We start from the raw sequence: 26,026 nt of genomic DNA on the forward strand, positions 1-26,026 counted from the left end.
ACGGGCAACGCGGGGAGCGGTAAACGGGCCCTGTGGCGGGATGGAAACGTTGCCCCCTATGCCTGCAGGGGGAAATGCAGAACGCGCACGGGGGCCCTGTTGTTGCTACACCTTGCTGTGGCGCGCTGCACTTTTCGGCCAGTTGTCATGGCTGACAAAGCGTAATTGCAAGAAGACAAAAACCAAAGGAGCCTACCGAGAAGCCGCCACTAAGTCGGCAGGGGTACTTAGCGTGACCCCCGGCGGACGTCCCATTTGGCTCACGCCCTGAAAAGCTGAGCAAGTTTTTTTTTTTTTTTTGTCCACAGGTGGAGAGAAGGCTGCACCGTTCCCAGCGGCACTGCAAGTCCAGGTCGATGCGTGGAGTGAACGGAGCAAGCCCCTTTTTCAGCTCCCGGTTCTAAAAATCCGTTTAATAAGTTGTCCCCGTGTAGAGGACATATCAGATATTAAACTGATAAGAACAGATACTACACTTGATCTTAGCCAAAAGGCCGAGAAGCGATGACCCCCACTCTTTGCTGCCTGAGCCAACCTCCTCTGACACTTCTCAAGTGTCGCGGTGCAGTATTGTTAACTGCACGTAACACTGGCCGCTGCTGAGCACCCACCCACGGCCGTGCTCTCTTTGCACAGGCCGACCTCTCCACGGACACAGCTGCTTTGACGTTTGACAAACTCACAGGGCTCTGCCAGAAGGCAAAGCCTGCCAAAAATGGAATTTAACTCATTGGTATTCCTCTCCACGGAAGTGTTTAGTAAAAGGCGAAAGACTTGTGCGTGATGAAGAGAAACCAGAATAAGGACGCTCCTGCCTTCGTGTGGGGCCGAAGTCCCTCGTCGCACCACTCACCACCTTCGCGGAACCCCCTTCTCGGCTTGCGAGGCGTTCCAATTCCCAGGCAGCTCCCATTTCCCTGAGGCCGCCCCGGCCCTTTGGCCGAGCCAATCAGATTGCGGACAGACTAAGATCCTGCGTTTTCCAGGCGGGCTAGCAAACGCTCAGCTGCTTGCAGATCTTGAGCGAGGAGCGAGAAAAGGAGACGGGCAACGCGGGGAGCGGTAAACGGGCCCTGTGGCGGGATGGAAACGTTGCCCCCTATGCCTGCAGGGGGAAATGCAGAACGCGCACGGGGGCCCTGTTGTTGCTACACCTTGTTGTGGCGCGCTGCACTTTTCGGCCAGTTGTCATGGCTGACAAAGCGTAATTGCAAGAAGACAAAAACCAAAGGAGCCTACCGAGAAGCCGCCACTAAGTCGGCAGGGGTACTTAGCGTGACCCCTGGCGGCCGTCCCATTTGGCTCACGCCCTGAAAAGCTGAGCAAGTTTTTTTTTTTGTCCACAGGTGGAGAGAAGGCTGCACCGTTCCCAGCGGCACTGCAAGGCCAGGTCAATGCGTGGAGTGAACGGAGCAAGCCCCTTTTTCACCTCCCGGTTCTAAAAATCCGTTTAATAAGTTGTCCCCGTGTAGAGGACATATCAGATATTAAACTGATAAGAACAGATACTACACTTGATCTTAGCCAAAAGGCCGAGAAGCGTTGACCCCAACTCTTTGCTGCCTGAGCCAACCTCCTCTGACACTTCTCAAGTGTCGCGGTGCAGTATTGTTAACTGGACGTAACACTGGCCGCTGCTGAGCACCCACCCACGGCCGTGCTCTCTTTGCACAGGCCGACCTCTCCACGGACACAGCTGCTTTGACGTTTGACAAACTCACAGGGCTCTGCCAGAAGGCAAAGCCTGCCAAAAATGGAATTTAACTCATTGGTATTCCTCTCCACGGAAGTCTTTAGTAAAAGGCGAAAGACTTGTGCGTGATGAAGAGAAACCAGAGTAAGGACGCTCCTGCCTTCGTGTGGGGCCGAAGTCGCTCGTCGCACCACTCACCACCTTCGCGGAACCCCCTTCTCGGCTTGCGAGGCGTTCCAATTCCCAGGCAGCTCCCATTTCCCTGAGGCCGCCCCGGCCCTTTGGCCAAGCCAATCAGATTGCGGACAGACTAAGATCCTGCCTTTTCCAGGCGGGCTAGCAAACGCTCAGCTGCTTGCAGATCTTGAGCGAGGAGCGAGAAAAGGAGACGGGCAACGCGGGGAGCGGTAAACGGGCCCTGTGGCGGGATGGAAACGTTGCCCCCTATGCCTGCAGGGGGAAATGCAGAACGCGCACGGGGGCCCTGTTGTTGCTACACCTTGCTGTGGCGCGCTGCACTTTTCGGCCAGTTGTCATGGCTGACAAAGCGTAATTGCAAGAAGACAAAAACCAAAGGAGCCTACCGAGAAGCCGCCACTAAGTCGGCAGGGGTACTTAGCGTGACCCCCGGCGGCCGTCCCATTTGGCTCACGCCCTGAAAAGCTGAGCAAGTTTTTTTTTTTTTTGTCCACAGGTGGAGAGAAGGCTGCACCGTTCCCAGCGGCACTGCAAGTCCAGGTCGATGCGTGGAGTGAACGGAGCAAGCCCCTTTTTCAGCTCCCGGTTCTAAAAATCCGTTTAATAAGTTGTCCCCGTGTAGAGGACATATCAGATATTAAACTGATAAGAACAGATACTACACTTGATCTTAGCCAAAAGGCCGAGAAGCGATGACCCCAACTCTTTGCTGCCTGAGCCAACCTCCTCTGACACTTCTCAAGTGTCGCGGTGCAGTATTGTTAACTGCACGTAACACTGGCCGCTGCTGAGCACCCACCCACGGCCGTGCTCTCTTTGCACAGGCCGACCTCTCCACGGACACAGCTGCTTTGACGTTTGACAAACTCACAGGGCTCTGCCAGAAGGCAAAGCCTGCCAAAAATGGAATTTAACTCATCGGTATTCCTCTCCACGGAAGTGTTTAGTAAAAGGCGAAAGACTTGTGCGTGATGAAGAGAAACCAGAATAAGGACGCTCCTGCCTTCGTGTGGGGCCGAAGTCCCTCGTCGCACCACTCACCACCTTCGCGGAACCCCCTTCTCGGCTTGCGAGGCGTTCCAATTCCCAGGCAGCTCCCATTTCACTGAGGCCGCCCCGGCCCTTTGGCCAAGCCAATCAGATTGCGGACAGACTAAGATCCTGCCTTTTCCAGGCGGGCTAGAAACGCTCAGCTGCTTGCAGATCTTGAGCGAGGAGCGAGAAAAGGAGACGGGCAACGCGGGGAGCGGTAAACGGGCCCTGTGGCGGGATGGAAACGTTGCCCCCTATGCCTGCAGGGGGAAATGCAGAACGCGCACGGGGGCCCTGTTGTTGCTACACCTTGCTGCACTTTTCGGCCAGTTGTCATGGCTGACAAAGCGTAATTGCAAGAAGACAAAAACCAAAGGAGCCTACCGAGAAGCCGCCACTCAGTCGGCAGGGGTACTTAGCGTGACCCCCGGCGGCCGTCCCATTTGGCTCACGCCCTGAAAAGCTGAGCAAGTTTTTTTTTTTTGTCCACAGGTGGAGAGAAGGCTGCACCGTTCCCAGCGGCACTGCAAGGCCAGGTCGATGCGTGGAGTGAACGGAGCAAGCCCCTTTTTCACCTCCCTGTTCTAAAAATCAGTTTAATAAGTTGTCCCCGTGTAGGGAACATATCAGATATTAAACTGATAAGAACAGATACTACACTTGATCGTAGCCAAAAGGCCGAGAAGCGATGACCCCCACTCTTTGCTGCCTGAGCCAACCTCCTCTGACACTTCTCAAGTGTCGCGGTGCAGTATTGTTAACTGGACGTAACACTGGCCGCTGCTGAGCACCCACCCACGGCCGTGCTCTCTTTGCACAGGCCGACCTCTCCACGGACACAGCTGCTTTGACGTTTGACAAACTCACAGGGCTCTGCCAGAAGGCAAAGCCTGCCAAAAATGGAATTTAACTCATTGGTATTCCTCTCCACGGAAGTGTTTAGTAAAAGGCGAAAGACTTGTGCGTGATGAAGAGAAACCAGAGTAAGGACGCTCCTGCCTTCGTGTGGGGCCGAAGTCGCTCGTCGCACCACTCACCACCTTCGCGGAACCCCCTTCTCGGCTTGCGAGGCGTTCCAATTCCCAGGCAGCTCCCATTTCCCTGAGGCCGCCCCGGCCCTTTGGCCAAGCCAATCAGATTGCGGACAGACTAAGATCCTGCCTTTTCCAGGCGGGCTAGCAAACGCTCAGCTGCTTGCAGATCTTGAGCGAGGAGCGAGAAAAGGAGACGGGCAACGCGGGGAGCGGTAAACGGGCCCTGTGGCGGGATGGAAACGTTGCCCCCTATGCCTGCAGGGGGAAATGCAGAACGCGCACGGGGGCCCTGTTGTTGCTACACCTTGCTGTGGCGCGCTGCACTTTTCGGCCAGTTGTCATGGCTGACAAAGCGTAATTGCAAGAAGACAAAAACCAAAGGAGCCTACCGAGAAGCCGCCACTAAGTCGGCAGGGGTACTTAGCGTGACCCCCGGCGGCCGTCCCATTTGGCTCACGCCCTGAAAAGCTGAGCAAGTTTTTTTTTTTGTCCACAGGTGGAGAGAAGGCTGCACCGTTCCCAGCGGCACTGCAAGGCCAGGTCGATGCGTGGAGTGAACGGAGCAAGCCCCTTTTTCAGCTCCCGGTTCTAAAAATCCGTTTAATAAGTTGTCCCCGTGTAGAGGACATATCAGATATTAAACTGATAAGAACAGATACTACACTTGATCTTAGCCAAAAGGCCGAGAAGCGATGACCCCCACTCTTTGCTGCCTGAGCCAACCTCCTCTGACACTTCTCAAGTGTCGCGGTGCAGTATTGTTAACTGGACGTAACACTGGCCGCTGCTGAGCACCCACCCACGGCCGTGCTCTCTTTGCACAGGCCGACCTCTCCACGGACACAGCTGCTTTGACGTTTGACAAACTCACAGGGCTCTGCCAGAAGGCAAAGCCTGCCAAAAATGGAATTTAACTCATTGGTATTCCTCTCCACGGAAGTGTTTAGTAAAAGGCGAAAGACTTGTGCGTGATGAAGAGAAACCAGAGTAAGGACGCTCCTGCCTTCGTGTGGGGCCGAAGTCCCTCGTCGCACCACTCACCACTTTCGCGGAACCCCCTTCTCGGCTTGCGAGGCGTTCCAATTCCCAGGCAGCTCCCATTTCCCTGAGGCCGCCCCGGCCCTTTGGCCAAGCCAATCAGATTGCGGACAGACTAAGATCCTGCCTTTTCCAGGCGGGCTAGCAAACGCTCAGCTGCTTGCAGATCTTGAGCGAGGAGCGAGAAAAGGAGACGGGCAACGCGGGGAGCGGTAAAAGGGCCCTGTGGCGGGATGGAAACGTTGCCCCCTAAGCCTGCAGGGGGAAATGCAGAACGCGCACGGGGGCCCTGTTGTTGCTACACCTTGCTGCACTTTTCGGCCAGTTGTCATGGCTGACAAAGCGTAATTGCAAGAAGACAAAAACCAAAGGAGCCTACCGAGAAGCCGCCACTCAGTCGGCAGTGGTACTTAGCGTGACCCCCGGCGGCCGTCCCATTTGACTCACGCCCTGAAAAGCTGAGCAAGTTTTTTTTTTTGTCCACAGGTGGAGAGAAGGCTGCACCGTTCCCAGCGGCACTGCAAGGCCAGGTCGATGCGTAGAGTGAACGGAGCAAGCCCCTTTTTCATCTCCCGGTTCTAAAAATCCGTTTAATAAGTTGTCCCCGTGTAGAGGACATATCAGATATTAAACTGATAAGAACAGATACTACACTTTATCTTAGCCAAAAGGCCGAGAAGCGTTGACCCCAACTCTTTGCTGCCTGAGCCAACCTCCTCTGACACTTCTCAAGTGTCGCGGTGCAGTATTGTTAACTGGACGTAACACTGGCCGCTGCTGAGCACCCACCCACGGCCGTGCTCTCTTTGCACAGGCCGACCTCTCCACGGACACAGCTGCTTTGACGTTTGACAAACTCACAGGGCTCTGCCAGAAGGCAAAGCCTGCCAAAAATGGAATTTAACTCATCGGTATTCCTCTCCACGGAAGTCTTTAGTAAAAGGCGAAAGACTAATGCGTGATGAAGAGAAACCAGAGTAAGGACGCTCCTGCCTTCGTGTGGGGCCGAAGTCCCTCGTCGCACCACTCACCACCTTCGCGGAACCCCCTTCTCGGCTTGCGAGGCGTTCCAATTCCCAGGCAGCTCCCATTTCCCTGAGGCCGCCCCGGCCCTTTGGCCAAGCCAATCAGATTGCGGACAGACTAAGATCCTGCCTTTTCCAGGCGGGCTAGCAAACGCTCAGCTGCTTGCAGATCTTGAGCGAGGAGCGAGAAAAGGAGACGGGCAACGCGGGGAGCGGTAAAAGGGCCCTGTGGCGGGATGGAAACGTTGCCCCCTATGCCTGCAGGGGGAAATGCAGAACGCGCACGGGGGCCCTGTTGTTGCTACACCTTGCTGCACTTTTCGGCCAGTTGTCATGGCTGACAAAGCGTAATTGCAAGAAGACAAAAACCAAAGGAGCCTACCGAGAAGCCGCCACTCAGTCGGCAGGGGTACTTAGCGTGACCCCCGGCGGCCGTCCCATTTGGCTCACGCCCTGAAAAGCTGAGCAAGTTTTTTTTTTTTGTCCACAGGTGGGAGAAGGCTGCACCGTTCCTAGCGGCACTGCAAGGCCAGGTCGATGCGTGGAGTGAACGGAGCAAGCCCCTTTTTCACCTCCCTGTTCTAAAAATCAGTTTAATAAGTTGTCCCCGTGTAGAGGACATATCAGATATTAAACTGATAAGAACAGATACTACACTTGATCTTAGCCAAAAGGCCGAGAAGCGATGACCCCCACTCTTTGCTGCCTGAGCCAACCTCCTCTGACACTTCTCAAGTGTCGCGGTGCAGTATTGTTAACTGGACGTAACACTGGCCGCTGCTGAGCACCCACCCACGGCCGTGCTCTCTTTGCACAGGCCGACCTCTCCACGGACACAGCTGCTTTGACGTTTGACAAACTCACAGGGCTCTGCCAGAAGGCAAAGCCTGCCAAAAATGGAATTTAACTCATTGGTATTCCTCTCCACGGAAGTGTTTAGTAAAAGGCGAAAGACTTGTGCGTGATGAAGAGAAACCAGAGTAAGGACGCTCCTGCCTTCGTGTGGGGCCGAAGTCCCTCGTCGCACCACTCACCACCTTCGCGGAACCCCCTTCTCGGCTTGCGAGGCGTTCCAATTCCCAGGCAGCTCCCATTTCCCTGAGGCCGCCCCGGCCCTTTGGCCGAGCCAATCAGATTGCGGACAGACTAAGATCCTGCCTTTTCCAGGCGGGCTAGCAAACGCTCAGCTGCTTGCAGATCTTGAGCGAGGAGCGAGAAAAGGAGACGGGCAACGCGGGGAGCGGTAAACGGGCCCTGTGGCGGGATGGAAACGTTGCCCCCTATGCCTGCAGGGGGAAATGCAGAACGCGCACGGGGGCCCTGTTGTTGCTACACCTTGCTGTGGCGCGCTGCACTTTTCGGCCAGTTGTCATGGCTGACAAAGCGTAATTGCAAGAAGACAAAAACCAAAGGAGCCTACCGAGAAGCCGCCACTCAGTCGGCAGTGGTACTTAGCGTGACCCCCGGCGGCCGTCCCATTTGGCTCACGCCCTGAAAAGCTGAGCAAGTTTTTTTTTTTGTCCACAGGTGGAGAGAAGGCTGCACCGTTCCCAGCGGCACTGCAAGGCCAGGTCGATGCGTAGAGTGAACGGAGCAAGCCCCTTTTTCATCTCCCGGTTCTAAAAATCCGTTTAATAAGTTGTCCCCGTGTAGAGGACATATCAGATATTAAACTGATAAGAACAGATACTACACTTTATCTTAGCCAAAAGGCCGAGAAGCGTTGACCCCAACTCTTTGCTGCCTGAGCCAACCTCCTCTGACACTTCTCAAGTGTCGCGGTGCAGTATTGTTAACTGGACGTAACACTGGCCGCTGCTGAGCACCCACCCACGGCCGTGCTCTCTTTGCACAGGCCGACCTCTCCACGGACACAGCTGCTTTGACGTTTGACAAACTCACAGGGCTCTGCCAGAAGGCAAAGCCTGCCAAAAATGGAATTTAACTCATCGGTATTCCTCTCCACGGAAGTCTTTAGTAAAAGGCGAAAGACTAATGCGTGATGAAGAGAAACCAGAGTAAGGACGCTCCTGCCTTCGTGTGGGGCCGAAGTCCCTCGTCGCACCACTCACCACCTTCGCGGAACCCCCTTCTCGGCTTGCGAGGCGTTCCAATTCCCAGGCAGCTCCCATTTCCCTGAGGCCGCCCCGGCCCTTTGGCCAAGCCAATCAGATTGCGGACAGACTAAGATCCTGCCTTTTCCAGGCGGGCTAGCAAACGCTCAGCTGCTTGCAGATCTTGAGCGAGGAGCGAGAAAAGGAGACGGGCAACGCGGGGAGCGGTAAAAGGGCCCTGTGGCGGGATGGAAACGTTGCCCCCTATGCCTGCAGGGGGAAATGCAGAACGCGCACGGGGGCCCTGTTGTTGCTACACCTTGCTGCACTTTTCGGCCAGTTGTCATGGCTGACAAAGCGTAATTGCAAGAAGACAAAAACTAAAGGAGCCTACCGAGAAGCCGCCACTAAGTCGGCAGGGGTACTTAGCGTGACCCCCGGCGGCCGTCCCATTTGGCTCACGCCCTGAAAAGCTGAGCAAGTTTTTTTTTTTTGTCCACAGGTGGAGAGAAGGCTGCACCGTTCCCAGCGGCACTGCAAGGCCAGGTCGATGCGTGGAGTGAACGGAGCAAGCCCCTTTTTCAGCTCCCGGTTCTAAAAATCCGTTTAATAAGTTGTCCCCGTGTAGAGGACATATCAGATATTAAACTGATAAGAACAGATACTACACTTTATCTTAGCCAAAAGGCCGAGAAACGTTGACCCCAACTCTTTGCTGCCTGAGCCAACCTCCTCTGACACTTCTCAAGTGTCGCGGTGCAGTATTGTTAACTGGACGTAACACTGGCCGCTGCTGAGCACCCACCCACGGCCGTGCTCTCTTTGCACAGGCCGACCTCTCCACGGACACAGCTGCTTTGACGTTTGACAAACTCACAGGGCTCTGCCAGAAGGCAAAGCCTGCCAAAAATGGAATTTAACTCATCGGTATTCCTCTCCACGGAAGTCTTTAGTAAAAGGCGAAAGACTAATGCGTGATGAAGAGAAACCAGAGTAAGGACGCTCCTGCCTTCGTGTGGGGCCGAAGTCCCTCGTCGCACCACTCACCACCTTCGCGGAACCCCCTTCTCGGCTTGCGAGGCGTTCCAATTCCCAGGCAGCTCCCATTTCCCTGAGGCCGCCCCGGCCCTTTGGCCAAGCCAATCAGATTGCGGACAGACTAAGATCCTGCCTTTTCCAGGCGGGCTAGCAAACGCTCAGCTGCTTGCAGATCTTGAGCGAGGAGCGAGAAAAGGAGACGGGCAACGCGGGGAGCGGTAAAAGGGCCCTGTGGCGGGATGGAAACGTTGCCCCCTATGCCTGCAGGGGGAAATGCAGAACGCGCACGGGGGCCCTGTTGTTGCTACACCTTGCTGCACTTTTCGGCCAGTTGTCATGGCTGACAAAGCGTAATTGCAAGAAGACAAAAACCAAAGGAGCCTACCGAGAAGCCGCCACTCAGTCGGCAGGGGTACTTAGCGTGACCCCCGGCGGCCGTCCCATTTGGCTCACGCCCTGAAAAGCTGAGCAAGTTTTTTTTTTTTGTCCACAGGTGGAGAGAAGGCTGCACCGTTCCTAGCGGCACTGCAAGGCCAGGTCGATGCGTGGAGTGAACGGAGCAAGCCCCTTTTTCACCTCCCTGTTCTAAAAATCAGTTTAATAAGTTGTCCCCGTGTAGAGGACATATCAGATATTAAACTGATAAGAACAGATACTACACTTGATCTTAGCCAAAAGGCCGAGAAGCGATGACCCCCACTCTTTGCTGCCTGAGCCAACCTCCTCTGACACTTCTCAAGTGTCGCGGTGCAGTATTGTTAACTGGACGTAACACTGGCCGCTGCTGAGCACCCACCCACGGCCGTGCTCTCTTTGCACAGGCCGACCTCTCCACGGACACAGCTGCTTTGACGTTTGACAAACTCACAGGGCTCTGCCAGAAGGCAAAGCCTGCCAAAAATGGAATTTAACTCATTGGTATTCCTCTCCACGGAAGTGTTTAGTAAAAGGCGAAAGACTTGTGCGTGATGAAGAGAAACCAGAGTAAGGACGCTCCTGCCTTCGTGTGGGGCCGAAGTCCCTCGTCGCACCACTCACCACCTTCGCGGAACCCCCTTCTCGGCTTGCGAGGCGTTCCAATTCCCAGGCAGCTCCCATTTCCCTGAGGCCGCCCCGGCCCTTTGGCCGAGCCAATCAGATTGCGGACAGACTAAGATCCTGCCTTTTCCAGGCGGGCTAGCAAACGCTCAGCTGCTTGCAGATCTTGAGCGAGGAGCGAGAAAAGGAGACGGGCAACGCGGGGAGCGGTAAACGGGCCCTGTGGCGGGATGGAAACGTTGCCCCCTATGCCTGCAGGGGGAAATGCAGAACGCGCACGGGGGCCCTGTTGTTGCTACACCTTGCTGTGGCGCGCTGCACTTTTCGGCCAGTTGTCATGGCTGACAAAGCGTAATTGCAAGCAGACAAAAACCAAAGGAGCCTACCGAGAAGCCGCCACTAAGTCGGCAGGGGTACTTAGCGTGACCCCCGGCGGCCGTCCCATTTGGCTCACGCCCTGAAAAGCTGAGCAAGTTTTTTTTTTTGTCCACAGGTGGAGAGAAGGCTGCACCGTTCCCAGCGGCACTGCAAGGCCAGGTCGATGCGTAGAGTGAACGGAGCAAGCCCCTTTTTCATCTCCCGGTTCTAAAAATCCGTTTAATAAGTTGTCCCCGTGTAGAGGACATATCAGATATTAAACTGATAAGAACAGATACTACACTTGATCTTAGCCAAAAGGCCGAGAAGCGTTGACCCCAACTCTTTGCTGCCTTAGCCAACCTCCTCTGACACTTCTCAAGTGTCGCGGTGCAGTATTGTTAACTGGACGTAACACTGGCCGCTGCTGAGCACCCACCCACGGCCGTGCTCTCTTTGCACAGGCCGACCTCTCCACGGACACAGCTGCTTTGACGTTTGACAAACTCACAGGGCTCTGCCAGAAGGCAAAGCCTGCCAAAAATGGAATTTACCTCATTGGTATTCCTCTCCACGGAAGTCTTTAGTAAAAGGCGAAAGACTTGTGCGTGATGAAGAGAAACCAGAGTAAGGACGCTCCTGCCTTCGTGTGGGGCCGAAGTCCCTCGTCGCACCACTCACCACCTTCGCGGAACCCCCTTCTCGGCTTGCGAGGCGTTCCAATTCCCAGGCAGCTCCCATTTCCCTGAGGCCGCCCCGGCCCTTTGGCCGAGCCAATCAGATTGCGGACAGACTAAGATCCTGCCTTTTCCAGGCGGGCTAGCAAACGCTCAGCTGCTTGCAGATCTTGAGCGAGGAGCGAGAAAAGGAGACGGGCAACGCGGGGAGCGGTAAACGGGCCCTGTGGCGGGATGGAAACGTTGCCCCCTATGCCTGCAGGGGGAAATGCAGAACGCGCACGGGGGCCCTGTTGTTGCTACACCTTGCTGTGGCGCGCTGCACTTTTCGGCCAGTTGTCATGGCTGACAAAGCGTAATTGCAAGAAGACAAAAACCAAAGGAGCCTACCGAGAAGCCGCCACTAAGTCGGCAGGGGTACTTAGCGTGACCCCCGGCGGCCGTCCCATTTGGCTCACGCCCTGAAAAGCTGAGCAAGTTTTTTTTTTTTGTCCACAGGTGGAGAGAAGGCTGCACCGTTCCCAGCGGCACTGCAAGGCCAGGTCGATGCGTGGAGTGAACGGAGCAAGCCCCTTTTTCAGCTCCCGGTTCTAAAAATCCGTTTAATAAGTTGTCCCCGTGTAGAGGACATATCAGATATTAAACTGATAAGAACAGATACTACACTTGATCTTAGCCAAAAGGCCGAGAAGCGATGACCCCCACTCTTTGCTGCCTGATCAGTATTGTTAACTGGACGTAACACTGGCCGCTGCTGAGCACCCACCCACGGCCGTGCTCTCTTTGCACAGGCCGACCTCTCCACGGACACAGCTGCTTTGACGTTTGACAAACTCACAGGGCTCTGCCAGAAGGCAAAGCCTGCCAAAAATGGAATTTAACTCATTGGTATTCCTCTCCACGGAAGTCTTTAGTAAAAGGCGAAAGACTTGTGCGTGATGAAGAGAAACCAGAGTAAGGACGCTCCTGCCTTCGTGTGGGGCCGAAGTCCCTCGTCGCACCACTCACCACCTTCGCGGAACCCCCTTCTCGGCTTGCGAGGCGTTCCATTTCCCAGGCAGCTCCCATTTCCCTGAGGCCGCCCCGGCCCTTTGGCCGAGCCAATCAGATTGCGGACAGACTAAGATCCTGCCTTTTCCAGGCGGGCTAGCAAACGCTCAGCTGCTTGCAGATCTTGAGCGAGGAGCGAGAAAAGGAGACGGGCAACGCGGGGAGCGGTAAACGGGCCCTGTGGCGGGATGGAAACGTTGCCCCCTATGCCTGCAGGGGGAAATGCAGAACGCGCACGGGGGCCCTGTTGTTGCTACACCTTGCTGTGGCGCGCTGCACTTTTCGGCCAGTTGTCATGGCTGACAAAGCGTAATTGCAAGAAGACAAAAACCAAAGGAGCCTACCGAGAAGCCGCCACTAAGTCGGCAGGGGTACTTAGCGTGACCCCCGGCGGCCGTCCCATTTGGCTCACGCCCTGAAAAGCTGAGCAAGTTTTTTTTTTTTGCACAGGCCGACCTCTCCACGGACACAGCTGCTTTGACGTTTGACAAACTCACAGGGCTCTGCCAGAAGGCAAAGCCTGCCAAAAATGGAATTTAACTCATTGGTATTCCTCTCCACGGAAGTCTTTAGTAAAAGGCGAAAGACTTGTGCGTGATGAAGAGAAACCAGAGTAAGGACGCTCCTGCCTTCGTGTGGGGCCGAAGTCCCTCGTCGCACCACTCACCACCTTCGCGGAACCCCCTTCTCGGCTTGCGAGGCGTTCCATTTCCCAGGCAGCTCCCATTTCCCTGAGGCCGCCCCGGCCCTTTGGCCGAGCCAATCAGATTGCGGACAGACTAAGATCCTGCCTTTTCCAGGCGGGCTAGCAAACGCTCAGCTGCTTGCAGATCTTGAGCGAGGAGCGAGAAAAGGAGACGGGCAACGCGGGGAGCGGTAAACGGGCCCTGTGGCGGGATGGAAACGTTGCCCCCTATGCCTGCAGGGGGAAATGCAGAACGCGCACGGGGGCCCTGTTGTTGCTACACCTTGCTGTGGCGCGCTGCACTTTTCGGCCAGTTGTCATGGCTGACAAAGCGTAATTGCAAGAAGACAAAAACCAAAGGAGCCTACCGAGAAGCCGCCACTAAGTCGGCAGGGGTACTTAGCGTGACCCCCGGCGGCCGTCCCATTTGGCTCACGCCCTGAAAAGCTGAGCAAGTTTTTTTTTTTTTGTCCACAGGTGGAGAGAAGGCTGCACCATTCCCAGCTGCACTGCAAGGCCAGGTCGATGCGTGGAGTGAACGGAGCAAGCCCCTTTTTCACCTCCCGGTACTAAAAATCCGTTTAATAAGTTGTCCCCGTGTAGAGGACATATCAGATATTAAACTGATAAGAACAGATACTACACTTGATCTTAGCCAAAAGGCCGAGAAGCGATGACCCCCACTCTTTGCTGCCTGAGCCAACCTCCTCTGACACTTCTCAAGTGTCGCGGTGCAGTATTGTTAACTGGACGTAACACTGGCCGCTGCTGAGCACCCACCCACGGCCGTGCTCTCTTTGCACAGGCCGACCTCTCCACGGACACAGCTGCTTTGACGTTTGACAAACTCACAGGGCTCTGCCAGAAGGCAAAGCCTGCCAAAAATGGAATTTAACTCATTGGTATTCCTCTCCACGGAAGTCTTTAGTAAAAGGCGAAAGACTTGTGCGTGATGAAGAGAAACCAGAGTAAGGACGCTCCTGCCTTCGTGTGGGGCCGAAGTCCCTCGTCGCACCACTCACCACCTTCGCGGAACCCCCTTCTCGGCTTGCGAGGCGTTCCATTTCCCAGGCAGCTCCCATTTCCCTGAGGCCGCCCCGGCCCTTTGGCCGAGCCAATCAGATTGCGGACAGACTAAGATCCTGCCTTTTCCAGGCGGGCTAGCAAACGCTCAGCTGCTTGCAGATCTTGAGCGAGGAGCGAGAAAAGGAGACGGGCAACGCGGGGAGCGGTAAACGGGCCCTGTGGCGGGATGGAAACGTTGCCCCCTATGCCTGCAGGGGGAAATGCAGAACGCGCACGGGGGCCCTGTTGTTGCTACACCTTGCTGTGGCGCGCTGCACTTTTCGGCCAGTTGTCATGGCTGACAAAGCGTAATTGCAAGAAGACAAAAACCAAAGGAGCCTACCGAGAAGCCGCCACTAAGTCGGCAGGGGTACTTAGCGTGACCCCCGGCGGCCGTCCCATTTGGCTCACGCCCTGAAAAGCTGAGCAAGTTTTTTTTTTTTGTCCACAGGTGGAGAGAAGGCTGCACCGTTCCCAGCGGCACTGCAAGGCCAGGTCGATGCGTGGAGTGAACGGAGCAAGCCCCTTTTTCAGCTCCCGGTTCTAAAAATCCGTTTAATAAGTTGTCCCCGTGTAGAGGACATATCAGATATTAAACTGATAAGAACAGATACTACACTTGATCTTAGCCAAAAGGCCGAGAAGCGATGACCCCCACTCTTTGCTGCCTGAGCCAACCTCCTCTGACACTTCTCAAGTGTCGCGGTGCAGTATTGTTAACTGGACGTAACACTGGCCGCTGCTGAGCACCCACCCACGGCCGTGCTCTCTTTGCACAGGCCGACCTCTCCACGGACACAGCTGCTTTGACGTTTGACAAACTCACAGGGCTCTGCTAGAAGGCAAAGCCTGCCAAAAATGGAATTTAACTCATCGGTATTCCTCTCCACGGAAGTCTTTAGTAAAAGGCGAAAGACTTGTGCGTGATGAAGAGAAACCAGAGTAAGGACGCTCCTGCCTTCGTGTGGGGCCGAAGTCCCTCGTCGCACCACTCACCACCTTCGCGGAACCCCCTTCTCGGCTTGCGAGGCGTTCCATTTCCCAGGCAGCTCCCATTTCCCTGAGGCCGCCCCGGCCCTTTGGCCGAGCCAATCAGATTGCGGACAGACTAAGATCCTGCCTTTTCCAGGCGGGCTAGCAAACGCTCAGCTGCTTGCAGATCTTGAGCGAGGAGCGAGAAAAGGAGACGGGCAACGCGGGGAGCGGTAAACGGGCCCTGTGGCGGGATGGAAACGTTGCCCCCTATGCCTGCAGGGGGAAATGCAGAACGCGCACGGGGGCCCTGTTGTTGCTACACCTTGCTGTGGCGCGCTGCACTTTTCGGCCAGTTGTCATGGCTGACAAAGCGTAATTGCAAGAAGACAAAAACCAAAGGAGCCTACCGAGAAGCCGCCACTAAGTCGGCAGGGGTACTTAGCGTGACCCCCGGCGGCCGTCCCATTTGGCTCACGCCCTGAAAAGCTGAGCAAGTTTTTTTTTTTGTCCACAGGTGGAGAGAAGGCTGCACTGTTCCCAGCGGCACTGCAAGGCCAGGTCGATGCGTGGAGTGAACGGAGCAAGCCCCTTTTCCAGCTCCCGGTTCTAAAAATCCGTTTAAAAAGTTGTCCCCGTGTAGAGGACATATCAGATATTAAACTGATAAGAACAGATACTACACTTGATCTTAGCCAAAAGGCCGAGAAGCGATGACCCCCACTCTTTGCTGCCTGAGCCAACCTCCTCTGACACTTCTCAAGTGTCGCGGTGCAGTATTGTTAACTCTCGGCTTGCGAGGCGTTCCATTTCCCAGGCAGCTCCCATTTCCCTGACGCCGCCCCGGCCCTTTGGCCGAGCCAATCAGATTGCGGACAGACTAAGATCCTGCCTTTTCCAGGCGGGCTAGCAAACGCTCAGCTGCTTGCAGATCTTGAGCGAGGAGCGAGAAAAGGAGACGGGCAACGCGGGGAGCGGTAAACGGGCCCTGTGGCGGGATGGAAATGTTGCCCCCTATGCCTGCAGGGGGAAATGCAGAACGCGCACGGGGGCCCTGTTGTTGCTACACCTTGCTGTGGCGCGCTGCACTTTACCGAGAAGCCGCCACTAAGTCGGCAGGGGTACTTAGCGTGACCCCCGGCGGCCGTCCCATTTGGCTCACGCCCTGAAAAGCTGAGCAAGTTTTTTTTTTTGTCCACAGGTGGAGAGAAGGCTGCACCGTTCCCAGCGGCACTGCAAGGCCAGGTCAATGCGTGGAGTGAACGGAGCAAGCCCCTTTTTCAGCTCCCGGTTCTAAAAATCCGTTTAATAAGTTGTCCCCGTGTAGAGGACATATCAGATATTAAACTGATAAGAACAGATACTACACTTGATCTTAGCCAAAAGGCCGAGAAGCGATGACCCCCACTCTTTGCTGCCTGAGCCAACCTCCTCTGACACTTCTCAAGTGTCGCGGTGCAGTATTGTTAACTGGACGTAACACTGGCCGCTGCTGAGCACCCACCCACGGCCGTGCTCTCTTTGCACAGGCCGACCTCTCCACGGACACAGCTGCTTTGACGTTTGACAAACTCACAGGGCTCTGCCAGAAGGCAAAGCCTGCCAAAAATGGAATTTAACTCATTGGTATTCCTCTCCACGGAAGTCTTTAGTAAAAGGCGAAAGACTTGTGCGTGATGAAGAGAAACCAGAGTAAGGACGCTCCTGCCTTCGTGTGGGGCCGAAGTCCCTCGTCGCACCACTCACCACCTTCGCGGAACCCCCTTCTCGGCTTGCGAGGCGTTCCATTTCCCAGGCAGCTCCCATTTCCCTGAGGCCGCCCCGGCCCTTTGGCCGAGCCAATCAGATTGCGGACAGACTAAGATCCTGCCTTTTCCAGGCGGGCTAGCAAACGCTCAGCTGCTTGCAGATCTTGAGCGAGGAGCGAGAAAAGGAGACGGGCAACGCGGGGAGCGGTAAACGGGCCCTGTGGCGGGATGGAAACGTTGCCCCCTATGCCTGCAGGGGGAAATGCAGAACGCGCACGGGGGCCCTGTTGTTGCTACACCTTGCTGTGGCGCGCTGCACTTTTCGGCCAGTTGTCATGGCTGACAAAGCGTAATTGCAAGAAGACAAAAACCAAAGGAGCCTACCGAGAAGCCGCCACTAAGTCGGCAGGGGTACTTAGCGTGACCCCCGGCGGCCGTCCCATTTGGCTCACGCCCTGAAAAGCTGAGCAAGTTTTTTTTTTTTTGTCCACAGGTGGAGAGAAGGCTGCACCGTTCCCAGCTGCACTGCAAGGCCAGGTCGATGCGTGGAGTGAACGGAGCAAGCCCCTTTTTCACCTCCCGGTACTAAAAATCCGTTTAATAAGTTGTCCCCGTGTAGAGGACATATCAGATATTAAACTGATAAGAACAGATACTACACTTGATCTTAGCCAAAAGGCCGAGAAGCGATGACCCCCACTCTTTGCTGCCTGAGCCAACCTCCTCTGACACTTCTCAAGTGTCGCGGTGCAGTATTGTTAACTGGACGTAACACTGGCGGCTGCTGAGCACCCACCCACGGCCGTGCTCTCTTTGCACAGGCCGACCTCTCCACGGACACAGCTGCTTTGACGTTTGACAAACTCACAGGGCTCTGCCAGAAGGCAAAGCCTGCCAAAAATGGAATTTAACTCATTGGTATTCCTCTCCACGGAAGTCTTTAGTAAAAGGCGAAAGACTTGTGCGTGATGAAGAGAAACCAGAGTAAGGACGCTCCTGCCTTCGTGTGGGGCCGAAGTCCCTCGTCGCACCACTCACCACCTTCGCGGAACCCCCTTCTCGGCTTGCGAGGCGTTCCATTTCCCAGGCAGCTCCCATTTCCCTGAGGCCGCCCCGGCCCTTTGGCCGAGCCAATCAGATTGCGGACAGACTAAGATCCTGCCTTTTCCAGGCGGGCTAGCAAACGCTCAGCTGCTTGCAGATCTTGAGCGAGGAGCGAGAAAAGGAGACGGGCAACGCGGGGAGCGGTAAACGGGCCCTGTGGCGGGATGGAAACGTTGCCCCCTATGCCTGCAGGGGGAAATGCAGAACGCGCACGGGGGCCCTGTTGTTGCTACACCTTGCTGTGGCGCGCTGCACTTTTCGGCCAGTTGTCATGGCTGACAAAGCGTAATTGCAAGAAGACAAAAACCAAAGGAGCCTACCGAGAAGCCGCCACTAAGTCGGCAGGGGTACTTAGCGTGACCCCCGGCGGCCGTCCCATTTGGCTCACGCCCTGAAAAGCTGAGCAAGTTTTTTTTTTTTGTCCACAGGTGGAGAGAAGGCTGCACCGTTCCCAGCGGCACTGCAAGGCCAGGTCGATGCGTGGAGTGAACGGAGCAAGCCCCTTTTTCAGCTCCCGGTTCTAAAAATCCGTTTAATAAGTTGTCCCCGTGTAGAGGACATATCAGATATTAAACTGATAAGAACAGATACTACACTTGATCTTAGCCAAAAGGCCGAGAAGCGATGACCCCCACTCTTTGCTGCCTGAGCCAACCTCCTCTGACACTTCTCAAGTGTCGCGGTGCAGTATTGTTAACTGGACGTAACACTGGCCGCTGCTGAGCACCCACCCACGGCCGTGCTCTCTTTGCACAGGCCGACCTCTCCACGGACACAGCTGCTTTGACGTTTGACAAACTCACAGGGCTCTGCCAGAAGGCAAAGCCTGCCAAAAATGGAATTTAACTCATTGGTATTCCTCTCCACGGAAGTCTTTAGTAAAAGGCGAAAGACTTGTGCGTGATGAAGAGAAACCAGAGTAAGGACGCTCCTGCCTTCGTGTGGGGCCGAAGTCCCTCGTCGCACCACTCACCACCTTCGCGGAACCCCCTTCTCGGCTTGCGAGGCGTTCCAATTCCCAGGCAGCTCCCATTTCCCTGAGGCCGCCCCGGCCCTTTGGCCGAGCCAATCAGATTGCGGACAGACTAAGATCCTGCCTTTTCCAGGCGGGCTAGCAAACGCTCAGCTGCTTGCAGATCTTGAGCGAGGAGCGAGAAAAGGAGACGGGCAACGCGGGGAGCGGTAAACGGGCCCTGTGGCGGGATGGAAACCTTGCCCCCTATGCCTGCAGGGGGAAATGCAGAACGCGCACGGGGGCCCTGTTGTTGCTACACCTTGCTGTGGCGCGCTGCACTTTTCGGCCAGTTGTCATGGCTGACAAAGCGTAATTGCAAGAAGACAAAAACCAAAGGAGCCTACCGAGAAGCCGCCACTAAGTCGGCAGGGGTACTTAGCGTGACCCCCGGCGGCCGTCCCATTTGGCTCACGCCCTGAAAAGCTGAGCAAGTTTTTTTTTTTTGTCCACAGGTGGAGAGAAGGCTGCACCGTTCCCAGCGGCACTGCAAGGCCAGGTCGATGCGTGGAGTGAACGGAGCAAGCCCCTTTTTCAGCTCCCGGTTCTAAAAATCCGTTTAATAAGTTGTCCCCGTGTAGAGGACATATCAGATATTAAACTGATAAGAACAGATACTACACTTGATCTTAGCCAAAAGGCCGAGAAGCGATGACCCCCACTCTTTGCTGCCTGAGCCAACCTCCTCTGACACTTCTCAAGTGTCGCGGTGCAGTATTGTTAACTGGACGTAACACTGGCCGCTGCTGAGCACCCACCCACGGCCGTGCTCTCTTTGCACAGGCCGACCTCTCCACGGACACAGCTGCTTTGACGTTTGACAAACTCACAGGGCTCTGCCAGAAGGCAAAGCCTGCCAAAAATGGAATTTAACTCATTGGTATTCCTCTCCACGGAAGTCTTTAGTAAAAGGCGAAAGACTTGTGCGTGATGAAGAGAAACCAGAGTAAGGACGCTCCTGCCTTCGTGTGGGGCCGAAGTCCCTCGTCGCACCACTCACCACCTTCGCGGAACCCCCTTCTCGGCTTGCGAGGCGTTCCATTTCCCAGGCAGCTCCCATTTCCCTGAGGCCGCCCCGGCCCTTTGGCCGAGCCAATCAGATTGCGGACAGACTAAGATCCTGCCTTTTCCAGGCGGGCTAGCAAACGCTCAGCTGCTTGCAGATCTTGAGCGAGGAGCGAGAAAAGGAGACGGGCAACGCGGGGAGCGGTAAACGGGCCCTGTGGCGGGATGGAAACGTTGCCCCCTATGCCTGCAGGGGGAAATGCAGAACGCGCACGGGGGCCCTGTTGTTGCTACACCTTGCTGTGGCGCGCTGCACTTTTCGGCCAGTTGTCATGGCTGACAAAGCGTAATTGCAAGAAGACAAAAACCAAAGGAGCCTACCGAGAAGCCGCCACTAAGTCGGCAGGGGTACTTAGCGTGACCCCCGGCGGCCGTCCCATTTGGCTCACGCCCTGAAAAGCTGAGCAAGTTTTTTTTTTTTGTCCACAGGTGGAGAGAAGGCTGCACCTATCCCAGCGGCACTGCAAGGCCAGGTCGATGCGTGGAGTGAACGGAGCAAGCCCCTTTTTCAGCTCCCGGTTCTAAAAATCCGTTTAATAAGTTGTCCCCGTGTAGAGGACATATCAGATATTAAACTGATAAGAACAGATACTACACTTGATCTTAGCCAAAAGGCCGAGAAGCGATGACCCCCACTCTTTGCTGCCTGAGCCAACCTCCTCTGACACTTCTCAAGTGTCGCGGTGCAGTATTGTTAACTGGACGTAACACTGGCCGCTGCTGAGCACCCACCCACGGCCGTGCTCTCTTTGCACAGGCCGACCTCTCCACGGACACAGCTGCTTTGACGTTTGACAAACTCACAGGGCTCTGCCAGAAGGCAAAGCCTGCCAAAAATGGAATTTAACTCATTGGTATTCCTCTCCACGGAAGTCTTTAGTAAAAGGCGAAAGACTTGTGCGTGATGAAGAGAAACCAGAGTAAGGACGCTCCTGCCTTCGTGTGGGGCCGAAGTCCCTCGTCGCACCACTCACCACCTTCGCGGAACCCCCTTCTCGGCTTGCGAGGCGTTCCATTTCCCAGGCAGCTCCCATTTCCCTGAGGCCGCCCCGGCCCTTTGGCCGAGCCAATCAGATTGCGGACAGACTAAGATCCTGCCTTTTCCAGGCGGGCTAGCAAACGCTCAGCTGCTTGCAGATCTTGAGCGAGGAGCGAGAAAAGGAGACGGGCAACGCGGGGAGCGGTAAACGGGCCCTGTGGCGGGATGGAAACGTTGCCCCCTATGCCTGCAGGCGGAAATGCAGAACGCGCACGGGGGCCCTGTTGTTGCTACACCTTGCTGTGGCGCGCTGCACTTTTCGGCCAGTTGTCATGGCTGACAAAGCGTAATTGCAAGAAGACAAAAACCAAAGGAGCCTACCGAGAAGCCGCCACTAAGTCGGCAGGGGTACTTAGCGTGACCCCCGGCGGCCGTCCCATTTGGCTCACGCCCTGAAAAGCTGAGCAAGTTTTTTTTTTTTGTCCACAGGTGGAGAGAAGGCTGCACCGTTCCCAGCGGCACTGCAAGGCCAGGTCGATGCGTGGAGTGAACGGAGCAAGCCCCTTTTTCAGCTCCCGGTTCTAAAAATCCGTTTAATAAGTTGTCCCCGTGTAGAGGACATATCAGATATTAAACTGATAAGAACAGATACTACACTTGATCTTAGCCAAAAGGCCGAGAAGCGATGACCCCCACTCTTTGCTGCCTGAGCCAACCTCCTCTGACACTTCTCAAGTGTCGCGGTGCAGTATTGTTAACTGGACGTAACACTGGCCGCTGCTGAGCACCCACCCACGGCCGTGCTCTCTTTGCACAGGCCGACCTCTCCACGGACACAGCTGCTTTGACGTTTGACAAACTCACAGGGCTCTGCCAGAAGGCAAAGCCTGCCAAAAATGGAATTTAACTCATTGGTATTCCTCTCCACGGAAGTCTTTAGTAAAAGGCGAAAGACTTGTGCGTGATGAAGAGAAACCAGAGTAAGGACGCTCCTGCCTTCGTGTGGGGCCGAAGTCCCTCGTCGCACCACTCACCACCTTCGCGGAACCCCCTTCTCGGCTTGCGAGGCGTTCCATTTCCCAGGCAGCTCCCATTTCCCTGAGGCCGCCCCGGCCCTTTGGCCGAGCCAATCAGATTGCGGACAGACTAAGATCCTGCCTTTTCCAGGCGGGCTAGCAAACGCTCAGCTGCTTGCAGATCTTGAGCGAGGAGCGAGAAAAGGAGACGGGCAACGCGGGGAGCGGTAAACGGGCCCTGTGGCGGGATGGAAACGTTGCCCCCTATGCCTGCAGGCGGAAATGCAGAACGCGCACGGGGGCCCTGTTGTTGCTACACCTTGCTGTGGCGCGCTGCACTTTTCGGCCAGTTGTCATGGCTGACAAAGCGTAATTGCAAGAAGACAAAAACCAAAGGAGCCTACCGAGAAGCCGCCACTAAGTCGGCAGGGGTACTTAGCGTGACCCCCGGCGGCCGTCCCATTTGGCTCACGCCCTGAAAAGCTGAGCAAGTTTTTTTTTTTTGTCCACAGGTGGAGAGAAGGCTGCACCGTTCCCAGCGGCACTGCAAGGCCAGGTCGATGCGTGGAGTGAACGGAGCAAGCCCCTTTTTCAGCTCCCGGTTCTAAAAATCCGTTTAATAAGTTGTCCCCGTGTAGAGGACATATCAGATATTAAACTGATAAGAACAGATACTACACTTGATCTTAGCCAAAAGGCCGAGAAGCGATGACCCCCACTCTTTGCTGCCTGAGCCAACCTCCTCTGACACTTCTCAAGTGTCGCGGTGCAGTATTGTTAACTGGACGTAACACTGGCCGCTGCTGAGCACCCACCCACGGCCGTGCTCTCTTTGCACAGGCCGACCTCTCCACGGACACAGCTGCTTTGACGTTTGACAAACTCACAGGGCTCTGCCAGAAGGCAAAGCCTGCCAAAAATGGAATTTAACTCATTGGTATTCCTCTCCACGGAAGTCTTTAGTAAAAGGCGAAAGACTTGTGCGTGATGAATAGAAACCAGAGTAAGGACGCTCCTGCCTTCGTGTGGGGCCGAAGTCCCTCGTCGCACCACTCACCACCTTCGCGGAACCCCCTTCTCGGCTTGCGAGGCGTTCCATTTCCCAGGCAGCTCCCATTTCCCTGAGGCCGCCCCGGCCCTTTGGCCGAGCCAATCAGATTGCGGACAGACTAAGATCCTGCCTTTTCCAGGCGGGCTAGCAAACGCTCAGCTGCTTGCAGATCTTGAGCGAGGAGCGAGAAAAGGAGACGGGCAACGCGGGGAGCGGTAAACGGGCCCTGTGGCGGGATGGAAACGTTGCCCCCTATGCCTGCAGGCGGAAATGCAGAATGCGCACGGGGGCCCTGTTGTTGCTACACCTTGCTGTGGCGCGCTGCACTTTTCGGCCAGTTGTCATGGCTGACAAAGCGTAATTGCAAGAAGACAAAAACCAAAGGAGCCTACCGAGAAGCCGCCACTAAGTCGGCAGGGGTACTTAGCGTGACCCCCGGCGGCCGTCCCATTTGGCTCACGCCCTGAAAAGCTGAGCAAGTTTTTTTTTTTTGTCCACAGGTGGAGAGAAGGCTGCACCGTTCCCAGCGGCACTGCAAGGCCAGGTCGATGCGTGGAGTGAACGGAGCAAGCCCCTTTTTCAGCTCCCGGTTCTAAAAATCCGTTTAATAAGTTGTCCCCGTGTAGAGGACATATCAGATATTAAACTGATAAGAACAGATACTACACTTGATCTTAGCCAAAAGGCCGAGAAGCGATGACCCCCACTCTTTGCTGCCTGAGCCAACCTCCTCTGACACTTCTCAAGTGTCGCGGTGCAGTATTGTTAACTGGACGTAACACTGGCCGCTGCTGAGCACCCACCCACGGCCGTGCTCTCTTTGCACAGGCCGACCTCTCCACGGACACAGCTGCTTTGACGTTTGACAAACTCACAGGGCTCTGCCAGAAGGCAAAGCCTGCCAAAAATGGAATTTAACTCATTGGTATTCCTCTCCACGGAAGTCTTTAGTAAAAGGCGAAAGACTTGTGCGTGATGAAGAGAAACCAGAGTAAGGACGCTCCTGCCTTCGTGTGGGGCCGAAGTCCCTCGTCGCACCACTCACCACCTTCGCGGAACCCCCTTCTCGGCTTGCGAGGCGTTCCATTTCCCAGGCAGCTCCCATTTCCCTGAGGCCGCCCCGGCCCTTTGGCCGAGCCAATCAGATTGCGGACAGACTAAGATCCTGCCTTTTCCAGGCGGGCTAGCAAACGCTCAGCTGCTTGCAGATCTTGAGCGAGGAGCGAGAAAAGGAGACGGGCAACGCGGGGAGCGGTAAACGGGCCCTGTGGCGGGATGGAAACGTTGCCCCCTATGCCTGCAGGGGGAAATGCAGAACGCGCACGGGGGCCCTGTTGTTGCTACACCTTGCTGTGGCGCGCTGCACTTTTCGGCCAGTTGTCATGGCTGACAAAGCGTAATTGCAAGAAGACAAAAACCAAAGGAGCCTACCGAGAAGCCGCCACTAAGTCGGCAGGGGTACTTAGCGTGACCCCCGGCGGCCGTCCCATTTGGCTCACGCCCTGAAAAGCTGAGCAAGTTTTTTTTTTTTGTCCACAGGTGGAGAGAAGGCTGCACCGTTCCCAGCGGCACTGCAAGGCCAGGTCGATGCGTGGAGTGAACGGAGCAAGCCCCTTTTTCAGCTCCCGGTTCTAAAAATCCGTTTAATAAGTTGTCCCCGTGTAGAGGACATATCAGATATTAAACTGATAAGAACAGATACTACACTTGATCTTAGCCAAAAGGCCGAGAAGCGATGACCCCCACTCTTTGCTGCCTGAGCCAACCTCCTCTGACACTTCTCAAGTGTCGCGGTGCAGTATTGTTAACTGGACGTAACACTGGCCGCTGCTGAGCACCCACCCACGGCCGTGCTCTCTTTGCACAGGCCGACCTCTCCACGGACACAGCTGCTTTGACGTTTGACAAACTCACAGGGCTCTGCCAGAAGGCAAAGCCTGCCAAAAATGGAATTTAACTCATTGGTATTCCTCTCCACGGAAGTCTTTAGTAAAAGGCGAAAGACTTGTGCGTGATGAAGAGAAACCAGAGTAAGGACGCTCCTGCCTTCGTGTGGGGCCGAAGTCCCTCGTCGCACCACTCACCACCTTCGCGGAACCCCCTTCTCGGCTTGCGAGGCGTTCCATTTCCCAGGCAGCTCCCATTTCCCTGAGGCCGCCCCGGCCCTTTGGCCGAGCCAATCAGATTGCGGACAGACTAAGATCCTGCCTTTTCCAGGCGGGCTAGCAAACGCTCAGCTGCTTGCAGATCTTGAGCGAGGAGCGAGAAAAGGAGACGGGCAACGCGGGGAGCGGTAAACGGGCCCTGTGGCGGGATGGAAACGTTGCCCCCTATGCCTGCAGGGGGAAATGCAGAACGCGCACGGGGGCCCTGTTGTTGCTACACCTTGCTGTGGCGCGCTGCACTTTTCGGCCAGTTGTCATGGCTGACAAAGCGTAATTGCAAGAAGACAAAAACCAAAGGAGCCTACCGAGAAGCCGCCACTAAGTCGGCAGGGGTACTTAGCGTGACCCCCGGCGGCCGTCCCATTTGGCTCACGCCCTGAAAAGCTGAGCAAGTTTTTTTTTTTTGTCCACAGGTGGAGAGAAGGCTGCACCGTTCCCAGCGGCACTGCAAGGCCAGGTCGATGCGTGGAGTGAACGGAGCAAGCCCCTTTTTCAGCTCCCGGTTCTAAAAATCCGTTTAATAAGTTGTCCCCGTGTAGAGGACATATCAGATATTAAACTGATAAGAACAGATACTACACTTGATCTTAGCCAAAAGGCCGAGAAGCGATGACCCCCACTCTTTGCTGCCTGAGCCAACCTCCTCTGACACTTCTCAAGTGTCGCGGTGCAGTATTGTTAACTGGACGTAACACTGGCCGCTGCTGAGCACCCACCCACGGCCGTGCTCTCTTTGCACAGGCCGACCTCTCCACGGACACAGCTGCTTTGACGTTTGACAAACTCACAGGGCTCTGCCAGAAGGCAAAGCCTGCCAAAAATGGAATTTAACTCATTGGTATTCCTCTCCACGGAAGTCTTTAGTAAAAGGCGAAAGACTTGTGCGTGATGAAGAGAAACCAGAGTAAGGACGCTCCTGCCTTCGTGTGG

At 55.4% G+C, this 26,026-nt stretch overlaps 50 non-coding genes across 50 annotated transcripts; all 50 read right to left on the bottom strand.

Annotated features, from left to right (window-relative positions):
* Positions 1-315: 315 nt before the first annotated feature.
* On the bottom strand, positions 316-506 carry LOC137114346 (U2 spliceosomal RNA). The gene has a single exon (XR_010913451.1). It is a non-coding gene; the product is annotated as a U2 spliceosomal RNA (small nuclear RNA).
* Positions 507-687: 181 nt separating this feature from the next.
* LOC137113985 (U5 spliceosomal RNA) lies at positions 688-803 on the bottom strand. Its single transcript, XR_010913101.1, has one exon. It is a non-coding gene; the product is annotated as a U5 spliceosomal RNA (small nuclear RNA).
* Positions 804-1,353: 550 nt separating this feature from the next.
* LOC137114381 (U2 spliceosomal RNA) lies at positions 1,354-1,544 on the bottom strand. Its single transcript, XR_010913483.1, has one exon. It is a non-coding gene; the product is annotated as a U2 spliceosomal RNA (small nuclear RNA).
* Positions 1,545-1,725: 181 nt separating this feature from the next.
* LOC137113616 (U5 spliceosomal RNA) lies at positions 1,726-1,841 on the bottom strand. Its single transcript, XR_010912740.1, has one exon. It is a non-coding gene; the product is annotated as a U5 spliceosomal RNA (small nuclear RNA).
* A 553-nt stretch (positions 1,842-2,394) lies between these two features.
* LOC137114349 (U2 spliceosomal RNA) lies at positions 2,395-2,585 on the bottom strand. The gene has a single exon (XR_010913453.1). It is a non-coding gene; the product is annotated as a U2 spliceosomal RNA (small nuclear RNA).
* A 181-nt stretch (positions 2,586-2,766) lies between these two features.
* LOC137113991 (U5 spliceosomal RNA) lies at positions 2,767-2,882 on the bottom strand. The gene has a single exon (XR_010913107.1). It is a non-coding gene; the product is annotated as a U5 spliceosomal RNA (small nuclear RNA).
* A 540-nt stretch (positions 2,883-3,422) lies between these two features.
* Positions 3,423-3,613, bottom strand: LOC137114370 (U2 spliceosomal RNA). The gene has a single exon (XR_010913473.1). It is a non-coding gene; the product is annotated as a U2 spliceosomal RNA (small nuclear RNA).
* Positions 3,614-3,794: 181 nt separating this feature from the next.
* LOC137113943 (U5 spliceosomal RNA) lies at positions 3,795-3,910 on the bottom strand. Its single transcript, XR_010913060.1, has one exon. It is a non-coding gene; the product is annotated as a U5 spliceosomal RNA (small nuclear RNA).
* A 550-nt stretch (positions 3,911-4,460) lies between these two features.
* LOC137114153 (U2 spliceosomal RNA) lies at positions 4,461-4,651 on the bottom strand. Its single transcript, XR_010913265.1, has one exon. It is a non-coding gene; the product is annotated as a U2 spliceosomal RNA (small nuclear RNA).
* A 181-nt stretch (positions 4,652-4,832) lies between these two features.
* On the bottom strand, positions 4,833-4,948 carry LOC137113945 (U5 spliceosomal RNA). The gene has a single exon (XR_010913062.1). It is a non-coding gene; the product is annotated as a U5 spliceosomal RNA (small nuclear RNA).
* A 540-nt stretch (positions 4,949-5,488) lies between these two features.
* Positions 5,489-5,679, bottom strand: LOC137113313 (U2 spliceosomal RNA). Its single transcript, XR_010912449.1, has one exon. It is a non-coding gene; the product is annotated as a U2 spliceosomal RNA (small nuclear RNA).
* Positions 5,680-5,860: 181 nt separating this feature from the next.
* LOC137113913 (U5 spliceosomal RNA) lies at positions 5,861-5,976 on the bottom strand. Its single transcript, XR_010913031.1, has one exon. It is a non-coding gene; the product is annotated as a U5 spliceosomal RNA (small nuclear RNA).
* Positions 5,977-6,516: 540 nt separating this feature from the next.
* Positions 6,517-6,707, bottom strand: LOC137113272 (U2 spliceosomal RNA). The gene has a single exon (XR_010912407.1). It is a non-coding gene; the product is annotated as a U2 spliceosomal RNA (small nuclear RNA).
* Positions 6,708-6,888: 181 nt separating this feature from the next.
* Positions 6,889-7,004, bottom strand: LOC137113946 (U5 spliceosomal RNA). The gene has a single exon (XR_010913063.1). It is a non-coding gene; the product is annotated as a U5 spliceosomal RNA (small nuclear RNA).
* Positions 7,005-7,554: 550 nt separating this feature from the next.
* On the bottom strand, positions 7,555-7,745 carry LOC137113314 (U2 spliceosomal RNA). The gene has a single exon (XR_010912450.1). It is a non-coding gene; the product is annotated as a U2 spliceosomal RNA (small nuclear RNA).
* Positions 7,746-7,926: 181 nt separating this feature from the next.
* On the bottom strand, positions 7,927-8,042 carry LOC137113914 (U5 spliceosomal RNA). The gene has a single exon (XR_010913032.1). It is a non-coding gene; the product is annotated as a U5 spliceosomal RNA (small nuclear RNA).
* Positions 8,043-8,583: 541 nt separating this feature from the next.
* On the bottom strand, positions 8,584-8,774 carry LOC137113303 (U2 spliceosomal RNA). Its single transcript, XR_010912439.1, has one exon. It is a non-coding gene; the product is annotated as a U2 spliceosomal RNA (small nuclear RNA).
* A 181-nt stretch (positions 8,775-8,955) lies between these two features.
* LOC137113915 (U5 spliceosomal RNA) lies at positions 8,956-9,071 on the bottom strand. Its single transcript, XR_010913033.1, has one exon. It is a non-coding gene; the product is annotated as a U5 spliceosomal RNA (small nuclear RNA).
* Positions 9,072-9,612: 541 nt separating this feature from the next.
* LOC137113387 (U2 spliceosomal RNA) lies at positions 9,613-9,803 on the bottom strand. Its single transcript, XR_010912519.1, has one exon. It is a non-coding gene; the product is annotated as a U2 spliceosomal RNA (small nuclear RNA).
* A 181-nt stretch (positions 9,804-9,984) lies between these two features.
* LOC137113947 (U5 spliceosomal RNA) lies at positions 9,985-10,100 on the bottom strand. Its single transcript, XR_010913064.1, has one exon. It is a non-coding gene; the product is annotated as a U5 spliceosomal RNA (small nuclear RNA).
* Positions 10,101-10,650: 550 nt separating this feature from the next.
* Positions 10,651-10,841, bottom strand: LOC137114417 (U2 spliceosomal RNA). Its single transcript, XR_010913518.1, has one exon. It is a non-coding gene; the product is annotated as a U2 spliceosomal RNA (small nuclear RNA).
* A 181-nt stretch (positions 10,842-11,022) lies between these two features.
* LOC137113869 (U5 spliceosomal RNA) lies at positions 11,023-11,138 on the bottom strand. The gene has a single exon (XR_010912989.1). It is a non-coding gene; the product is annotated as a U5 spliceosomal RNA (small nuclear RNA).
* Positions 11,139-11,689: 551 nt separating this feature from the next.
* Positions 11,690-11,880, bottom strand: LOC137114154 (U2 spliceosomal RNA). Its single transcript, XR_010913266.1, has one exon. It is a non-coding gene; the product is annotated as a U2 spliceosomal RNA (small nuclear RNA).
* A 146-nt stretch (positions 11,881-12,026) lies between these two features.
* Positions 12,027-12,142, bottom strand: LOC137113617 (U5 spliceosomal RNA). Its single transcript, XR_010912741.1, has one exon. It is a non-coding gene; the product is annotated as a U5 spliceosomal RNA (small nuclear RNA).
* A 593-nt stretch (positions 12,143-12,735) lies between these two features.
* LOC137113619 (U5 spliceosomal RNA) lies at positions 12,736-12,851 on the bottom strand. The gene has a single exon (XR_010912743.1). It is a non-coding gene; the product is annotated as a U5 spliceosomal RNA (small nuclear RNA).
* Positions 12,852-13,403: 552 nt separating this feature from the next.
* On the bottom strand, positions 13,404-13,594 carry LOC137114362 (U2 spliceosomal RNA). Its single transcript, XR_010913466.1, has one exon. It is a non-coding gene; the product is annotated as a U2 spliceosomal RNA (small nuclear RNA).
* Positions 13,595-13,775: 181 nt separating this feature from the next.
* Positions 13,776-13,891, bottom strand: LOC137113620 (U5 spliceosomal RNA). Its single transcript, XR_010912744.1, has one exon. It is a non-coding gene; the product is annotated as a U5 spliceosomal RNA (small nuclear RNA).
* A 551-nt stretch (positions 13,892-14,442) lies between these two features.
* On the bottom strand, positions 14,443-14,633 carry LOC137114156 (U2 spliceosomal RNA). Its single transcript, XR_010913268.1, has one exon. It is a non-coding gene; the product is annotated as a U2 spliceosomal RNA (small nuclear RNA).
* A 179-nt stretch (positions 14,634-14,812) lies between these two features.
* On the bottom strand, positions 14,813-14,930 carry LOC137113776 (U5 spliceosomal RNA). The gene has a single exon (XR_010912896.1). It is a non-coding gene; the product is annotated as a U5 spliceosomal RNA (small nuclear RNA).
* A 550-nt stretch (positions 14,931-15,480) lies between these two features.
* On the bottom strand, positions 15,481-15,671 carry LOC137113249 (U2 spliceosomal RNA). The gene has a single exon (XR_010912384.1). It is a non-coding gene; the product is annotated as a U2 spliceosomal RNA (small nuclear RNA).
* A 493-nt stretch (positions 15,672-16,164) lies between these two features.
* On the bottom strand, positions 16,165-16,355 carry LOC137114267 (U2 spliceosomal RNA). Its single transcript, XR_010913375.1, has one exon. It is a non-coding gene; the product is annotated as a U2 spliceosomal RNA (small nuclear RNA).
* A 181-nt stretch (positions 16,356-16,536) lies between these two features.
* On the bottom strand, positions 16,537-16,652 carry LOC137113621 (U5 spliceosomal RNA). Its single transcript, XR_010912745.1, has one exon. It is a non-coding gene; the product is annotated as a U5 spliceosomal RNA (small nuclear RNA).
* Positions 16,653-17,204: 552 nt separating this feature from the next.
* Positions 17,205-17,395, bottom strand: LOC137114296 (U2 spliceosomal RNA). The gene has a single exon (XR_010913403.1). It is a non-coding gene; the product is annotated as a U2 spliceosomal RNA (small nuclear RNA).
* Positions 17,396-17,576: 181 nt separating this feature from the next.
* LOC137113622 (U5 spliceosomal RNA) lies at positions 17,577-17,692 on the bottom strand. The gene has a single exon (XR_010912746.1). It is a non-coding gene; the product is annotated as a U5 spliceosomal RNA (small nuclear RNA).
* A 551-nt stretch (positions 17,693-18,243) lies between these two features.
* On the bottom strand, positions 18,244-18,434 carry LOC137114157 (U2 spliceosomal RNA). The gene has a single exon (XR_010913269.1). It is a non-coding gene; the product is annotated as a U2 spliceosomal RNA (small nuclear RNA).
* Positions 18,435-18,615: 181 nt separating this feature from the next.
* On the bottom strand, positions 18,616-18,731 carry LOC137113623 (U5 spliceosomal RNA). The gene has a single exon (XR_010912747.1). It is a non-coding gene; the product is annotated as a U5 spliceosomal RNA (small nuclear RNA).
* A 551-nt stretch (positions 18,732-19,282) lies between these two features.
* Positions 19,283-19,473, bottom strand: LOC137114158 (U2 spliceosomal RNA). Its single transcript, XR_010913270.1, has one exon. It is a non-coding gene; the product is annotated as a U2 spliceosomal RNA (small nuclear RNA).
* A 181-nt stretch (positions 19,474-19,654) lies between these two features.
* Positions 19,655-19,770, bottom strand: LOC137113625 (U5 spliceosomal RNA). The gene has a single exon (XR_010912749.1). It is a non-coding gene; the product is annotated as a U5 spliceosomal RNA (small nuclear RNA).
* A 551-nt stretch (positions 19,771-20,321) lies between these two features.
* Positions 20,322-20,512, bottom strand: LOC137114376 (U2 spliceosomal RNA). The gene has a single exon (XR_010913478.1). It is a non-coding gene; the product is annotated as a U2 spliceosomal RNA (small nuclear RNA).
* Positions 20,513-20,693: 181 nt separating this feature from the next.
* On the bottom strand, positions 20,694-20,809 carry LOC137113626 (U5 spliceosomal RNA). Its single transcript, XR_010912750.1, has one exon. It is a non-coding gene; the product is annotated as a U5 spliceosomal RNA (small nuclear RNA).
* A 551-nt stretch (positions 20,810-21,360) lies between these two features.
* Positions 21,361-21,551, bottom strand: LOC137114160 (U2 spliceosomal RNA). The gene has a single exon (XR_010913271.1). It is a non-coding gene; the product is annotated as a U2 spliceosomal RNA (small nuclear RNA).
* A 181-nt stretch (positions 21,552-21,732) lies between these two features.
* Positions 21,733-21,848, bottom strand: LOC137113627 (U5 spliceosomal RNA). The gene has a single exon (XR_010912751.1). It is a non-coding gene; the product is annotated as a U5 spliceosomal RNA (small nuclear RNA).
* A 551-nt stretch (positions 21,849-22,399) lies between these two features.
* On the bottom strand, positions 22,400-22,590 carry LOC137114161 (U2 spliceosomal RNA). The gene has a single exon (XR_010913272.1). It is a non-coding gene; the product is annotated as a U2 spliceosomal RNA (small nuclear RNA).
* Positions 22,591-22,771: 181 nt separating this feature from the next.
* Positions 22,772-22,887, bottom strand: LOC137113839 (U5 spliceosomal RNA). Its single transcript, XR_010912959.1, has one exon. It is a non-coding gene; the product is annotated as a U5 spliceosomal RNA (small nuclear RNA).
* A 551-nt stretch (positions 22,888-23,438) lies between these two features.
* LOC137114163 (U2 spliceosomal RNA) lies at positions 23,439-23,629 on the bottom strand. The gene has a single exon (XR_010913274.1). It is a non-coding gene; the product is annotated as a U2 spliceosomal RNA (small nuclear RNA).
* A 181-nt stretch (positions 23,630-23,810) lies between these two features.
* Positions 23,811-23,926, bottom strand: LOC137113628 (U5 spliceosomal RNA). Its single transcript, XR_010912752.1, has one exon. It is a non-coding gene; the product is annotated as a U5 spliceosomal RNA (small nuclear RNA).
* Positions 23,927-24,477: 551 nt separating this feature from the next.
* LOC137114164 (U2 spliceosomal RNA) lies at positions 24,478-24,668 on the bottom strand. Its single transcript, XR_010913275.1, has one exon. It is a non-coding gene; the product is annotated as a U2 spliceosomal RNA (small nuclear RNA).
* Positions 24,669-24,849: 181 nt separating this feature from the next.
* LOC137113630 (U5 spliceosomal RNA) lies at positions 24,850-24,965 on the bottom strand. Its single transcript, XR_010912753.1, has one exon. It is a non-coding gene; the product is annotated as a U5 spliceosomal RNA (small nuclear RNA).
* Positions 24,966-25,516: 551 nt separating this feature from the next.
* LOC137114165 (U2 spliceosomal RNA) lies at positions 25,517-25,707 on the bottom strand. The gene has a single exon (XR_010913276.1). It is a non-coding gene; the product is annotated as a U2 spliceosomal RNA (small nuclear RNA).
* Positions 25,708-25,888: 181 nt separating this feature from the next.
* Positions 25,889-26,004, bottom strand: LOC137113631 (U5 spliceosomal RNA). The gene has a single exon (XR_010912754.1). It is a non-coding gene; the product is annotated as a U5 spliceosomal RNA (small nuclear RNA).
* Between the last annotated feature and the right edge of the window lie 22 nt (positions 26,005-26,026).

This window comes from Channa argus, unplaced genomic scaffold (genome assembly GCF_033026475.1).
Source record: "Channa argus isolate prfri unplaced genomic scaffold, Channa argus male v1.0 Contig016, whole genome shotgun sequence".
Classification (NCBI taxonomy): Eukaryota; Metazoa; Chordata; class Actinopteri; order Anabantiformes; family Channidae; genus Channa; species Channa argus.